General features: G+C 40.3%; 1 protein-coding gene across 1 annotated transcript in view; it reads left to right on the top strand.

Moving 5' to 3' along the window:
• Positions 1–17,276, top strand: part of LOC126416624 (elongation factor Tu, mitochondrial) — a 59,876-nt gene that overhangs the window by 19,552 nt on the left and 23,048 nt on the right. The gene's annotated exons all lie outside the window — the stretch shown is intronic.

Here is a 17,276-nt window from a genome sequence, read left to right as displayed (position 1 = left end):
TCAGTTGTCTCCTAAGATAGGCCACAACATTTTTAATGGTTGGATCATTCTATGAAAGAAATTATGCTGGTTTTAAGATGAGCTTTTGAAGATTTGCACCATTTTATACAGGACATGACTATCTGCTGGAACCAGTGTGTGACTAATACATAACTGGTGGGCCTTGAATCAGGAGAGTGATATCTTCTGAGAGGCAGGTTTTGCACACGCAAACATGGGAAATTGTTGGTACTGAAGTAATACTTACACGTAGCCCCTCCCAGTCCCTCCAAGACTAGAATTACATAAAGGAAGGACTGAGTCCTTACCTCAGCACCCAACACTCTCCCCTGATATAAAGTTCTTAATATTTGTTTCTGTTTGAATACTCCATATGTGGATCAATCCATGTCAGCTCACCTAGGCCTCCCTGCTGGACCATTACGGATTTGGATGAAATTTTATGTGAACATTCATCCATGTCCCCAGTGAACACTGGTAAAGTTTAAAATTTGTTGAAGCAATACTGGCAGAGATATAGCCAATTACATGACTGCGTGACTTCGCACAGAGTGATGTGGATTTCTGGAAACTTTGAGCTGTTATATCTCGGGCAATACTTCATTGAAAGGAATTAAATGTGCTCATCTTGTACAACTTTATGCATTCTCTAAAGAATGATAACGAGAAGAGTTTTACAGGCTATCACCAAGAAAATACAAAATCATCCTAAAAAATCGACATCTAAAAAATGTTCAGTGTTTGGCTTCTCATATTTGGGGGACTGAAAATATGAGTAACGGTGGAACTTGATATGTAGTAGATTAACAACACAAGGCTCTCAAATATAAATTTTCATTTATGTACCACTTTCAAATACTGTGTAAATGAAGTGCAAAGTTGAAGTTTTTGTAAAAAGATAAAAAAAGTGGTATTTTTGACCTGATATTACAAAAAAACTGTTGTATAAAATCAAATTCTATTCAATTGGCATGTTAGATCGCCAGAGTCCCAATGTGGTTGGAAGGCCCTGCACATAATGCTCCAAACATATTTAATTGGTACGTTCCCCAGAATTTCTGAATGCTTGAAAACATGCTCTTTCCAACTGTAATAGATTTGATATCAATTATGGAAACCAGATTTTCTAAAAGTAAGTTGAATGTGATGTAGTTTTGCCATTTTTACAGAAAAATCAAGTTTGAACTGATTTTGTAAAAATTTAGAAAGCAATAAGGGAATGATACTTTATATTGTAAAACCTTATGTTGCTAAGTTGTTGTTGTCCAAAGATTTTAAGTTTATCGTGCCTTTAATCAATGAGATGTAAGAAACAACGGTCAAAACTTTATTCACAGTGAGATTTGTCCTAATGATTTGCTTAAATTTATGTAGTATTGTTTGCCCATGTTGGAAATTACACGTACTGTTTGGGGGGGGTGGGGGGGGGGGGGGGGGAGGACCTTAAAACAAGTTTTAAATTAGTCTGTTTTTGAAGATTTTGCTTATAAAAGATGTGTTGAATAATTTGTATTTTCATCTTTTCACAAAAATCTTCATCTTTTGATGAATTGGTAGATTACTGGAAAATAGTTGGTGAATGAAATTTTGTATTCTACAACCTAGTGCTATTGACCTTTTGCATAGTTAGTTTCATGTTCAGTATGCATTTACTCTGTGATATATAAGAATCCTGGTTCATGGTGTGGGTTCCTGTAGTCATGTCCTAGTTCATGAACCACGGGCAACGTATGAGTGGCCAAGTAAGTGGTCCCGACAGTCGGGATACCAGTTACTTTGGAATAAGGCTGGGCATCTCGGACATATTCTGAGTCGTGGTCACCTTTGTGCTCATATGGCAAAGACTACCAAATCCACCGGTTAGTCCCTCAGCCGTTAGGGGTAAAACCCAATGGGACTCGGGGCAAGTAAGGCTACCAACCTGCTTCCCTGGTACTTTAAATATGATGCTGGCAACAATCAGAGCAAAATGCCTCGGACCTTTGGAGGTGACGGAGTCCCACCTCTAACTGACACACCAGGGACTCCTAAGATACGACTTTGCAAACAAATGGTAATGAGATGGAGAGCTATTAATATCAATGGGGGCTACTCTGGGAAGAAGGTAGAGCTGGCAGAGGCTGCAAGTAAGATGGGGCTGGACGTTTTAGCTGTTAGTGACATTCGGGTAAGGGGTGAGAAAGAAGAGGAAGTGGGAGAATACAAGGTCTACCTGTCAGGAGTCAAAGCAGGAATAGCATAATGGGGTGTAGGGTTTAAATCAGGAAAGAAATGGAACCCAGCGTAGCTGCAATAAGGTATGTAAGCGAACGACTGATGTGGATAGATTTGACAGTGTCTAGCAAGAAAATTAGGATTGTGTCAGTATATTCGCATTGTGAAGGGACAGATCAAGGTAAGATGGATAGTTTTTATGAGGCACTCAGTGATGTAGATGTTAGAGTAAAGGACAAGGACAGTGTTCTGCTCATCGGTCATTTTAATGCCAGGATTGGAAATCGAACAGAAGGGTGTGAAAAGGTTATGGGTAAATTTGGAGAGGATCTGGAGGCCAACAATAACGGGAAACAACTCTTGGATTTCTGTGCCAGTAAGGGCTTAGTAATCACAAACTCCTTTTTTAAACATAAGAACATTCACCGATATACTTGGGAAGGCAGGGGAACCAGATCTGTCATTGACTATATAATAACAGATCAGGAATTCAGGAAGGCTGTGAGGGACACACATATATTAAGGGGATTCTTTGATGACACTGATCATTATTTAATCTGCAGTGAAATTGGGATTGTGAGGCTGAAAGTGCAGGAGGTCAGGTCCATATGTAGGAGGATAAGAGTGGAGAAACTTCAGGATAAGGAAATCAGGCACAAGTACATAACAGCGATCTCAGAAAGGTACCAGTTAGTTGAATGTAGTCAATTACAGTCATTGGAAAAGGACTGGACAAGGTACAGGGACACAGTACTAGAAGTGGCTAAAGAATGTCTTGGAACAGTAGTGTGTAAAAGTAGGATGAAGCAAACAGCTTGGTGGAATGATACAGTCAAGGCAGGCTGTAAAAGGAAAAAGAAGGCGTATCAAAAATGGCTACATACCAGAACCCAGGTAGACAGAGAAAGTTATGTTGAAGAAAGAAACAAAGCCAAACAGATAATTGCAGCATCCAAGAAGAAATCGTGGGAAGACTTTGGAAACAGGTTGGAGATTGTGGGTCAAGCTGCTGGAAAACCATTCTGGAGTGTGATTAGCAGTCTTCAAAAGGGAGGTAAGAAGGAAATGACAAGTATTTTGGACAGGTCAGGAAAACTGCTGGTGAATCCTGTGGATGCCTTGGGCAGATGGAGGGAATATTTTGAAGAGTTGCTCAATGTAGGTGAAAATGCGATCAGTAATGTTTCAGATTTTGAGGTAGAATGGGATAGGAATGATGATGGAAATAGGATCACATTTGAGGAAGTGGAGAAAATGGTCAATAGATTGCAGTGCAATAAAGCAGCTGGGGTGGATGAAATTAAGTCGGAACTCATCAAATACAGTGGAATGTCAGGTCTTAAATGGCTACACAGGATAATTGAAATGGCCTGTGAGTTGGGACAGGTTCCATCAGACTGGACAAAAGCAGTAATCACACCAATTTTTAAACATGGAAACAGAAAAGATTGTAACAACTACAGAGGTATCTCTTTAATCAGCGTTGTGGGTAAAATCTTCTCAGGTATTGTTGAAAGGAAAGTGCGAGTATTAGTTGAGGACCAATTGGATGAAAATCAGTGTGGGTTTAGGCCTCTTAGAGGTTGTCAGGACCAGATCTTTAGCTTACGGCAAATAATGGAGAAGTGTTACGAGTGGAACAGGGAATTGTATCTATGCTTTATAGATTTAGAAAAGGCATATGACCGGGTTCCTGGGAGGAAGTTATTGTCTGTTCTATGAGATTATGGAATAGGAGGCAAACTTTTGCAAGCAATTAAAGGTCTTTACATGGATAGTCAGGCAGCAGTTAGAGTTGACGGTAAATTGAGTTCATGGTTCAGAGTAGTTTCAGGGGTAAGACAAGGCTGCAACCTGTCTCCACTGTTGTTCATATTATTTATGGATCATATGTTGAAAACAATAGACTGGCTGGGTGAGATTAAGATATGTGAACACAAAATAAGCAGTCTTGCATATGCGGATGACTTAGTTGTGATGGCAGATTCAATTGAAAGTTTGCAAAGTAATATTTCAGAGCTAGATCAGAAATGTAAGGACTATGGTATGAAGATTAGCATCTCCAAAACGAAAGTAATGTCAGTGGGAAAGAAATATAAACGGATTGAGTGCCAAATAGGAGGAACAAAGTTAGAACAGGTGGACGGTTTGAAGTACTTCGGATGCATATTCTCCCAGGATGGCAACATAGTGAAAGAACTGGAAGCGAGGTGTAGCAAAGCTAATGCAGTGAGCGCTCAGCTACGATCTACTCTCTTCTGCAAGAAGGAAGTCAGTACCAAGACTAAGTTATCTGTGCACCGTTCAATCTTTTGACCAACTTTGTTGTATGGGAGCGAAAGCTGGGTGGATTCAGGTTACCTTATCAACAAGGTTGAGGTTACGGATATGAAAGTAACTAGGGTGATTGCAGGTACTAGTAGATGGGAACAATGGCAGCAGGGTGTGCACAATGAGGAAATCAAAGAAAAACTGAGAATGAACGCTATAGATGCAGCAGTCAGGGCGAACAGGCTTAGATGGTGGGGTCATGTTACACGCATGGGAGAAGCAAGGTTACCCAAGAGACTCATGGACTCAGCAGTAGAGGGTAGGAGGAGTCGCGGCAGACCGAGGAGAAGGTACCTGGATTCGGTTAAGAATGATTTTGAAGTAATAGGTTTAACATCAGAAGAGGCACCCATGTTAGCACTGAATAGGGGTCATGGAGGAACTGTATAAGGGGGGCTATGCTCCAGACTGAATGCTGAAAGGCATAATCAGTCTTAAATGATGATGATGATGATATATAAGAATCCAAAGTTTACATTTTTTCAGGCTGCTGCTTTCGTGCTTAACATTTTCAAATTATCTAATCTTGTTATAGCCTGTGTTTGATAGTCAAATACCTTTTTTTAATGGTTAAAACCATGGTATTCCTAATGAGTGCAGTTTGGAAAGTTTTCTAGAACATAGTTTTTTACAAAATCAGGGCAAAAGTACCGCATTTATCTTCTTAGAATATCTTCAATTTTGCACTTCATTTTTTTTGCATGGGAAAGTGCTATATAAATGGTTAATTTGTTTGTCATACCTTTGCTCCCCAAGATATAGGAAGCCAAATTTTGAAATTTTTTTGGGCGCCAATTTGTTTGTGCAATTTTGTCTAAAAGTTTCTGGGTGAATATAGCTTGTAAAATTCTTTTCGTTATTATTCTTAAGGAGACGCACAAAGTTGTACAAGATGGCCAAATTTTATTTCTTTCAGCAACCTGTTGCCTGAGGTACAATAGCTTAAACTCTCCAGAAATTTATGCTGTTTGTGCAAAGTCGCACGTTGAGTAAAACAAGTCACTACATCAAGCCATTATTGCTTGGTGAACTTTAAACTTTACCAATGTTCATCAGGGACATGAACAAATGTTCACATAAAATTTCATCGAAATCCGTGATGGTAGAGCAAGGATATGTTCCGAAATTAGCCGATTTGACAGGGAATGACCCATGTGTTACCTACCTCTGGCTTTTCTAAGATTACAGTTACTTTCTGTGTGAAGTGTGCTGTAGCACATGTTAATTTCTACTGCTTCTTTTACTTACATTATCCCTATACACTGGATTGTGGAATAGGACCTTCTTATATTCAAAACTCATCTTAAATACCTTACTGGTGCAAAATTTTTGCACATCTCATCTTGTATTCTGTCTAATCATGTGCACATGCCACTGAATGCACCATTTTCATTTTCTGAAGAGTTGGAGCACTGATCTAATGTATTGTTTGCCTAGTTTATATGCTGTTTTGCTTGAGGTAGAGTCACGGGGTGGAAGGAGAGCTGTAGATCTCTTTTCTTTAGCTGAATAGGTCTACACTTTGATTTACCAGTAAACAGATGTCTAATACAATTATCAATTATATTTGTATCTGTTCTTCCTGAACACAAGCTCAAGTATTTTCACTGAGATTGTTGTGATCTGGAATAGTCTGAGCTTTGTCTACTAAAATCCTTAGCAAGGAATTATTCTGACTTAAAGGTGGCAACCTGCTAATACCAACTTTCTGCTTTGACTCGTGATGTTATCAAAAGGTACATTCACCACAGCTAAGTTTTCACATTAATATTTGCTGGCTTTGCCAACTTGTAATAAAACTACTGTTACTTGTTAACATAACCTAGATCTTGGGGTACTCTGCAGACCATTCTTTTAGTACAGCTGACATTCCAAAATTAATATAAATAAAGTGTTCTGTCCTATTTCTGAGCAAGAGCGACCTCATAGACCCCAACATCATTATGTAACAGGTGAAAACTGACATCTGGTATTGGGAGATTCAACCCACCCACTGCATTCATTTGTCTAAAGATTGGTGCATGTTGACCTCTTGTGCTCTTAATGGCTTAACCCACTGCCTATTTTGCATTCAGTCAAAAAGGGAAACTTAGTTACTTTATCTATTTCCTTTTAAAACTTCATGAATGGATGTATAGCATACACGTAGTCCAAAAATTAGTGCAGTATATCTATTCCATTATGCCACATTGACATCTGTATGTAGGCAGACACTGGCTGGACAGAGGGGAGCAGACTTTTAAAGCTTGCTTCTTAAAGTCAGGTGTGAAGTAGCCATCAGTGGCTGTAGATAATGCAGAATTCGTGGCTGTTATAGTAAGTCATTGTGTAATAAGCAATTTCTGCTGCACAAAAAATAGTCACCAGAACATGTTAAATGACATCTTAGTAAATAAAGACACAATATCTAGGCTTATGGTATGTAGTTCAAAGCTTAATGTACATCTTAAAGCTATGGATATGATGGTTACAAAGGCCAGTCTTAAGCACCATTACCTTATTAAAATACATCGCCACTCAGAAAGTAAGCAACCCATAGCACTGATGGAGGGTCTTGGTAGTATGACATAAATATGTAATTTTGACAAGCAATAGTCTTGTTGGCATGGGCAGTGGGATTATGAGGCTGTGTATCGGGCAGGGCCAAAGATCTTAAGCTGTTCTGTAATTGTGAACATTTGCTGGTCAATACACACCATGCCTGAGTGCTGCGTTGAACAGACACAGCACGTAAAGTTCAGATACTTCAGAAAGTCCACAGTAGTGAAACATGAGGCTATGAAATCTGGTCAGGGATGGTGTGGCATGTTGTGCTACCTTCATTCTGATTTTCCATTATTGTGCTTGTCAATCACACGACTCTAGGTGATGGCATTCCATCTGCAGTAAGCTGGACTTGCTTGTGTACAGAGTGAGGTATTCGTGAGTCCAATCTTTTGACAATAAAATTGGGTAAATCCTTGAAAGCTTGTACTCAGATGTATGTTATCTTGTACATACATGGGGTTTTGCACATAAAAAATACATCTTCAGTCAAAAGCTGCTATTGTACAATATTCTTTGTTGACCACTAGTTTTGATCTTTGGGATCATTTTCTTCTCAACATAATATAAATTTAATCATTGCCTGTATGGAAAGTTCTTCCATGAGAGATACATAAATAGGTGGTGGGTTGCCATCATACTGAAACTGTGGATTTGATACACAAAGGCATACAGTAAATAACAGCGGAAAAGTTTTATAATAATGAAATGTCAACCGGTCATGTATTCATATTAATTGGAGATGTCAATCAAATGAGCCCACATTGGATACAACAGATATAAATGAAGTGAGGAAATGTTTCACATTGTATCCAAATTATGCTAAAATCGAACCAAGCAGTTATGAGACCAATATGGTTTATGTACTGATACTGTGCTTGAGTTGCGTAGCTGTTGCTGGTACCCAATTACAGTAGTGTCAGTTTGCAAAAGTGTGGCCTGATAATGTGAGTCTCAAAAGAATGTTGTGACATTGAATGAGGTGCTTAACTGCAAATGCAGTAGCTTCCCTCTCCATTAGTTGTGGCAAGTCTAAAAATGATCACAGAAGCCATGTTATTGATATCACAGGTCACCAAAATAATAGTGTGCAATTTGGCAGTTAACTTTTATAGAAATTATCATGCCAGAGAGGTATAAAATACAGACTTTTTGTCAATTTGATGAGTGTTCCTTCCAGTACCCATTTTGCTCTGTACATCTACATCTGTAGTTGTAGGTCCCTGTACAGTGTTTAATATGTGTTATGTAGTGCACTAGAATAATTTTTTTCCTTGACATATTCACTTTATGTAATGTAACCAGCTCTTTTTTGAACACTCTCTCTCTCTCTCTCTCTCTCTCTCTCTCTCTCTCTCTCTCCCTCCCTCCCTCGGGGAGGAAGGCTAACTTCCAAGAGGGAGAGGCAGCAAGAGAATGCTAAAGAAATATGTCACTGGTGATTCCATTCTGGTGCAGACATGGTCTCTCTCTCTCTCTCTCTCTCTCTCTCTCTCTCTCTCTCTCTCTCTCTCTCTCTCTCTCCCTCTCCCCCTCCCTCCCTCGGGGAGGAAGGCTAACTTCCAAGAGGGAGAGGCAGCAAGAGAATGCTAAAGAAATATGTCACTGGTGATTCCATTCTGGTGCAGACATGGGAAGTACTTTGTGTTACCCAGTGAAATGAAGTTACGTGAATTGTGAGAGAGTGGGGTTGAACAGAGGAAGAGTGAGATTGCAGAGAGAACACTGTGAGTGTAGATAAATGGAATGAAGTGAGAGGCATGGGGACGAGCTAGTGCACCTTGAGATCAAGGAGAATGCAGGATCAAACAATATGCTTTAAGACAATTCCCACCTATGTATTCAGAGAAGCAAATACTGGACTGGGGAAATACAGATATCATATGATGAACATGTGCTGAGTCACTTGTTCTGCCATTGGGTTGTTAAGACACTCTTGACCACGGTTTGGTAATGGCCATTTAATCAGCTTAGCAGCTGTTTGGGTATCACACACACAAAAAAAAGCTCTGCAGAGGTTGGGTTGCAGCAGGGTTGATATATGACATGCCTCTGATATGATCAGATTGGGAGAGGTGGGAAGGATGTTCTTCACCTTTGGGGCTTAATAAAAAGTTATCAAAGTGCTGGTGCTGGTGGACAAAGTTTTGCCCGAGGCGGTGTGTGTGTGTGTGTGTGTGGGGGGGGGGGGGGGGGGGAGTGGGTGATACCGAATAATGAGTCCCAATCTCATACTATTACTAAGCAATTTGACCAATAAAGGTTTTGTAACCAACTTCCCTTATGGGTAAAATACATGCTTTGCAGTATTGTTCTGAGAAATTTGTCTAGTAACAAGTTTCCCCAAGGTTGATTTTTTTGTGTTAGCAGAAGAGCCAACACAGTGTTAAGAGTGGAGGCCGAAATGCACGCGTTTTGGCTCATGCAGGCTGGCGTGAGGAGGGAAGAACTATACTGACGTGAGGTCAGGAACATGACAAGGAATGAGAATTCAGAAAGCGGACGTACTTAGTTTGATACTTAACTATAATCCATTAATGATGAATGTTGCTCTTGATGGTACATGATTCACAATATTATCTGTTCAGAATACATTCTTGAAGATAGTAATTATAGTAACTGAATATGGCGCCTTACTAGGTCGTAGCAAATGACGTAGCTGAAGGCTATGCTAAACTGTTGTCTCTGCAAATGAGAGCGTATGTAGACATTGAACCATCGCTAGCAAAGTCTGCTGTACAACTGGGCGAGGGCTAGGGAGTGTCTCTAGACTAGACCTGCTGTGTGGTGGCGCTCGGTCTGTAATCACTGATAGTGGCGGCACGCAGGTCCGATGTATACTAATGGGCCGCGGCCGATTTAAAGGATACCACGTAACAAGTGTGGTGTCTGGCGGTGACACCACAGATTTATGTATTGCTTTCACTTCTAATTACTGTGAACAGATATTAGTAGATATTTATAACTGATCACACATTGTGTAGACAAATGAAAAGGCACATTCACATTTTAATCTACCTGGTATTTGTTTATCTTGAAGGTGAGCAGTCAATCTGTTTACCAAACACTGAACATCTGCAAGTCTTCCTGCATTTCTTAACATTCCCATAACAGTGTGACCTCACGCTACACAACTGCTCAAAGAAAAATAATGTGCTTAATAGAGCTAGGTCTTTGCTGAACGAACAAGTCCAAGGAAACAGTTCACAAAAGTGAACAGGAGGACTGCGGAACGAATTCCAAAGAATGCTGATGCACCATATTTAGAAGGTCAGGGCAGCAGAAAAAGGGGGCAGGAACCATAAATGATACTTTGGTTTTCGTAAAGTCACATGTGGGCTATCACTGTTGGCAACCTGATATAGACATATGGAGTTTTGAAAGGATTCTGAAATCAAGATACAGAGTTTTGGCTTCTGAAGTTACACAGGATCATGCTTCAACATAAGGAAAATGCAAACATAACAAATTACAGTCTGTTCTTGTGGTTGCAGTTCAGCTTCATCGAGGAACATTTAAGTTTTTGAATACATAAATGGTTTTCGCTATCCACCTTGCATGAGGAAACATGGTAATGTACTGCGTGAGGTGATTCTTCAAGAAGAGAATTCAGTTAATTTAAAAAATGTCAAAATAATGATCTCTCATATCTTTTGCCTGCAAGCTAAATACAAGAGATCTTTTTCTAAAATGTCTTCAACCAGCACGCGCACATGCACACGCCTCTAAAAGTGGTAATATTTTATGCCCTTGTGACAGAGACTAATGATTTAACAGAAAACCATTCAGTGCAAGTTCCATGGACAACTTTTCCTGCCCTTTTCTGTAGTAAGTTAAACGATCGAAATGTTCATAAAATTGGCAGCATTTGACCAGTAGTGGATGAGGGTGTAGACGCCCTGGGACAACCACGAAACACCCGGAAATTTTTCAATGTTATAGTTTTCAGGTAAATTTTTTGTGATTTTGACTGGTAAGAACTGATGCTCTAACAAAGAACATTACTGCAGCAAGGAAACATAAACGAGGAAAACAAATAAAACTTTAGTTGTGAATGAAACGCACCATTTATAACAACAGAGCACACTGCACACACAAGCGTCTGCCAACAGCAAATTGTGTCAAAGGCTGTAAGGTGAAGACTACGTAGTACTTTATAACAACAAACTGCTTCTGATGAGCGTGACATCATAACTGTTTACATTAGGTTCATATGAGCAATTACCAGTGGGCTCATGCACATGCATAGTTGACTTGCAAATGAGCAGCACCCTCTCCCGCTTCTGGCTTCTTGAGCGTGGCTTTTAGCTTTATCAGCAGCAGCAACAAGAAGCCAGATGCTACCCAAAAAATTTTTCTGACAAGCATGAGCTGCCAGATTCGCTCATGCACAGAGCAATCTGGTTTGTAATGGGAGGGTGGCACACACTGAGAGACCCATGTTAATGTTTAGTGATTTTCCTGTTTCCCGTTTGACACCACAGAAGCAGAATGCAGAAGATAACATGACCCAGCTAGCGTGAATGTTGAACAACGACTATGGAATCGGACAGGAATACTGCTGGTCGCCTGTGGATATCCACAGGGACACAGGTAGCAGAACCGGCTGACTGTAAAAACTGTCATTAGGACTCGGGCACCGGCCAGGCTGTGATGGTGAATGCCATCTGCAGTGCCCATGCAAAATGCCACTGTAGAGGCTGACGACGTCCGTAGCCCCTGTGGAAAGCTGAAGCACGGTGGGATTTCACGTCTGGAGTGCTCAAGGGGTTAATATGAGGTTGGGGCCTACTTCTTTGTGAATCTGGACATACTAATGTGCACTTTAAGCAAAATTATGCATTTTTAATATGGTTTACGAAGTTCAGATGCTCGTGAAGTATCCTATGATGTCCCGTTTCTTTCATGATGTAATCCAAGATCTCTTAATGCTTCTCTTAAAGCTTTGTACATACCAACGTATGGGCTTCCCACTTCATCGTAGCTGCACACGTACAGTGACTGACGCTTGTTTTCTGGCACACTCTAGCAACTGCTTAAATGAACCTTTTCTAACTGGTCGCGGGAAAATATTGTGGATTGAAAAGTGTTACTTTCAAAGGAAATTTCTTTTTAAGTAAAATGAATTACAGTACATGTGAGGACATGCGATGACACTCTTAAATCACAGTGTGTTTTGACTCTCATTTAAAACTTGAACACTTTGAGGACCAGCCACTTACAAGAATTTCAAGCCCAGAAGGCTAGAAATTTGTATCATTATTTAAAATTTTATTGGCACATTTGTGTGATGTATCTTAAAATGTTACCCATGTAAGAAAGACCAATTTAAATGTGAAAGCTTACTTTACTTTAGCTTATTAATCTTAGTGACCAGTATTACCGTATACGTGAAAGTCAAGCTTTCCTTGCAGCTACACTGTACATATTAATTTAAACCATTAACATTTCCTATTTGTGTGTTAGTGCTACTTAACAATGATATTGCTATTGGATGACTACATCACGTGTCCTATGGTCTGAACATGTGTTGTCATTGGCTTGCGAGATCATGTGACATGACCCATGATTGGCTTACAAAGGCACATCGCAATTTGATGTCAGTGCTTCAAAAATTAACGTGTTGCTGTGTTTGGTGGAATTCGAATGTAGACATTTGTAGTATGAAAATACGCAGCATACTTGTTGCTGCACATGGAAGATATTTCTAAAACGCGCCCCCCCCCCCCCCCCCCCCCCCCCAAAAAAAAGTGCTGGGGAGCTCTATGCCAGTCATTGAAACAATGCTGAATCTTTTTGTGAGGACACTGTGGCACTAAAATCAACCAAAACTGATCTTCTCTCATTAATTTTCCATTGTATATAATAGAGGGAAACATTCCACGTGGGAAAAATATATCTAAAAACAATGATGATGAGACTTACCAAACAAAAGCGCTGGCAGGTTGATACACACACAAACGTACACACAAAATTCTAGCTTTCGCAACAAACGGTTGGTTTGTCAGGAAAGAGGGAAGGAGAGGGAAAGACGAAAGGATGTGGGTTTTAAGGGAGAGGGTAAGGAGTCATTCCAATCCCGGGAGCGGAAAGACTTACCTTAGGGGGAAAAAAGGACGGGTATACACTCGCGCGCGCACACACACACACACACACACACACACACACACACACACACACACACACACACACACATCCATCCGCGCATACACAGACACAAGCAGACATTTTGTCTGTGTATGTGCGGATGGATGTGTGTGTGCGTGTGCGCGTGCGCACTCGCGCTAGTGTATACCCGTCCTTTTATCCCCCTAAGGTAAGTCTTTCCGCTCCCAGGATTGGAATGACTCCTTACCCTCTCCCTTAAAACCCACATCCTTTCGTCTTTCCCTCTCCTTCCCTCTTTCCTGATGAAGCAACCGTTGGTTGCGAAAGCTAGAATTTTGTGTGTACGTTTGTGTTTGTGTGTCTATCGACCTGCCAGCACTTTTGTTTGGTAAGTCTCATCATTGTTTTTAGATATAATTTTCCATTGTGATTTATTGGTTTGACTGCATATAAGATGGTATATTGGTTTATCATTTTCTCTTCCCAGTTAAAACTTCCTCTCTCTGCCATGGTCACTTCTTAAGATCAGTACTGCAACTTATGTTAAGTCTAATTTCTGTGTGTTGTGCGTAATGTTTTATGTTGCTTGTGTACTGTGTGCTTTGGACACAGGTGGGAAACCATGTTGGGCATGTGCCTGGTCTATGTTGTTAATGGCCCACAGTGATGCAGCTCAGACTTTCTTAGGGGGCAAGTATTACTTCATTATACTTTATGGGGACATACTAGGAATTAATTTGTCATCTCAGGTTTTGTCAGTGTTATTGATAAATAGTGTGCTTCCAGGTATACACTGTTACCATTTTATGCACAATTTCGATGACCAACCCAGCTGTCTACTTCTGGTGCTGTGACTTTGTTGTTACATGTACTTGCTGCCTGAACTCCAACAAGATCATGAAGTTCTGTTGCCATTGCACCACTATTTATAGCTGAGTTTGATTCCCAATGTCTACTACTCCCTTTCATGCTCCTTTGTTTTCCAGAACCTGCACTGACAATCTGTGAAGCACAAATCATCTCAATGTTTTCCAGCTTTGGTGAATGTGATGGCTAGCAAGATCGTAATAAACTGAGTGCTGAACCCCAAGTCTTGTTTAAATGGAAACCTCTGCTCCTGTTTATTGGGTATTCTGATGTACTGACCTCTATAGGCTCCTTAATTCTCTGTCTCAAAAACTTGGCATTTGCACCTTAATACTGGTGTTGTCATATTTCAGTTTATGATTATATTCAAGGTATTGCTTGGAAATAGCTGATTTGCTTAGTCAAGTTTGTCACTGATGTTCCTTGCATCTCTCGACCGCTCTGATAGCGTGCCCCATGTAAGACAAGTCAAATTGTCATGGAGTGGAACACACACACACAGCTGTTGGAGACCTCGGTAATCTTTAACATTACAAAGAAAACTTTACTTCTCAGTTGAAGTGAGTGAAAGGCACTGGAGTCTCCTGATCTTTCTAAATTCTGGGCTAGCAACCAGGAGATTTTTTGTGATTTTTGACTTATCTTCCTTGCTCTTAGTTTCAACCTCTTTCTCAAGCAGTTCTTGATTTTTGACTGCAATGCATGTTCAATTTGACAATTTAAGTACTCACTCCTTCAGAATACTATTCATAGGTCTTGTAATTCTTCAGAGGCTCTTCTTGAGTGAAAGTATTGGGGCTCTGTAGACTGGGGTCTTTTGCACCAATTTTTTTTTTTTTTGTGTGTCGTGTGGTGATGCCTTGAGGCATCACTGTGCATAGGTCTTCTGTATACATTGTGATTCAATAACACATCAAGGAAAGGTAGTTAGCCCTCTTTTTCAAGTTCCGTTTTGAATTTTATATCATGATGAATGAAGTTTATATGGAAACAATAACTCAGCTGTATGCTTGGAAGTTCACCATTAATTAATTAATGGCCAGACAAACATGCGGTTCCTGAAGAGGGGCAGCAGCCTTTTCAGTAGTTGCAGGGGCAACAGTCTGGATGATTGACTGATCTGACCTTGTAACATTAACCAAAACGGCCTTGCTGTGCTGGTACTGCGAACGGCTGAAAGCAAGGGGAAACTACAGCCGTAATTTTTCCCAAGGACATGCAGCTTTACTGTATGATTAAATGATGATGGCGTCCTCTTGGGTAAAATATTCCGGAGGTAAAATAGTCCCCCATTCGGATCTCCGGGCGGGGACTACTCAAGAGGACGTCGTTATCAGGAGAAAGAAAACTGGCGTTCTACGGATCGGAGCGTGGAATGTCAGATCCCTTGATCGGGCAGGTAGGTTAGAAAATTTAAAAAGGGAAATGGGTGGGTTAAAGTTAGATATAGTGGGAATTAGTGAAGTTCGGTGGCAGGAGAAACAAGACTTCTGGTCAGGTGGCTACAGGGTTATAAACACAAAATCAAATAGGGGTCATGCAGGAGTAGGTTTAATAATGAATAAAAAAAATAGGAGTGCGGGTTAGCTACTACAAACAGCATAGTGAACGCATTATTGTGGCCAAGATAGACACAAAGCCCATGCCTACTACAGTAGTACAAGTTTATATGCCAACTAGCTCTGCAGATGATGAAGAAATTGATGAAATATATGACGAGATAAAAGAAATTATTCAGGTAGTGAAGGGAGACGAAAATTTAATAGTCATGGGTGACTGGAATTCGTCAGTAGGAAAAGGGAGAGAAGGAAACATAGTAGGTGAATATGGATTGGGGGGAAGAAATGAAAGAGGAAGCCGCCTTGTAGAATTTTGCACAGAGCATAACTTAATCATAGCTAACACTTGGTTCAAGAATCATAAAAGAAGGTTGTATACCTGGAAGAATCCTGGAGATACTAAAAGGTATCAGATAGATTGTATAATGGCAAGACAGAGATTTATGAACCAGATTTTAAATTGTAAGACATTTCCAGGGGCAGATGTGGATTCTGACCACAATCTATTGGTTATGAACTGCAGATTGAAACTGAAGAAACTGCAAAAAGGTGGGAATTTAAGGAGATGGGACCTGGATAAACTGAAAGAACGAGAGGTTGTAGAGAGATTCAGGGAGAGCATAAGGGAACAATTGACAGGAATGGGGGAAAGAAATACAGTAGAAGAAGAATGGGTGGCTCTGAGGGATGAAGTAGTGAAGGCAGCAGAGGATCAAGTAGGTAAAAAGACGAGGGCTAATAGCAATCCTTGGGTAACAGAAGAAGTATTGAATTTAATTGATGAAAGGAGAAAATTTAAAAATGCAGTAAATGAAGCGGGCAAAAAGGAATACAAACATCTCAAAAATGAGATCTACAGGAAGTGCAAAATGGCTAAGCAGGGATGGCTAGAGAACAAATGTAAGGATGTAGAGGCTTGTCTCACTAGGGGTAAGATAGATACTGCCTACAGGAACATTAGAGAGACCTTTGGAGAGAAGAGAACCACTAGTATGAATATCAAGAGCTCAGATGGCAACTCAGTTCTAAGCAAAGAAGGGAAGGCAGAAAGGTGGAAGGAGTATATAGAGGGTTTATACAAGGGCGATGTACTTGAAGACAATGTTATGGAAATGGAAGAGGATGTAGATGAAGATGAAATGGGAGATAAGATACTGCGTGAAGAGTTTGACAGAGCACTGAAAGACCTGAGTCGAAACAAGGCCCCGAGAGTAGACAACATTCCATTAGAACTACTGATGGCCTTGGGAGAGCCAGTCATAACAAAACTCTACTATCTGGTGAGCAAGATGTATGAGACAGGCGAAATACCCACAGATTTCAAGAAGAATATAATAATTCCAATCCCAAAGAAAGCAGGTGTTGACAGATGCGAAAATTATCGAACTATCAGTTTAATAAGTCACAGCTGCAAAATACTAACGCGAATTCTTTACAGACGAATGGAAAAACTGGTAGTAGCGGACCTCGGGGAAGATCAATTTGGATTCCGTAGAAATGTTGGAACACGTGAGGCAATACTAACCTTACGACTTATCTTAGAAGAAAGATTAAGAAAAGGTAAACCTACGTTTCTAGCATTTGTAGACTTAGAGAAAGCTTTTGACAACATTAACTGGAATACTCTCTTTCAAATTCTGAAGTTGACAGGGG

This window comes from Schistocerca serialis, chromosome 1 (assembly GCF_023864345.2).
Source record: "Schistocerca serialis cubense isolate TAMUIC-IGC-003099 chromosome 1, iqSchSeri2.2, whole genome shotgun sequence".
Taxonomy (NCBI): domain Eukaryota; kingdom Metazoa; phylum Arthropoda; class Insecta; order Orthoptera; family Acrididae; genus Schistocerca; species Schistocerca serialis.
Note: the sequence above shows the minus strand (reverse complement) of the source record. Positions and strands in the feature narration are given on the sequence as shown.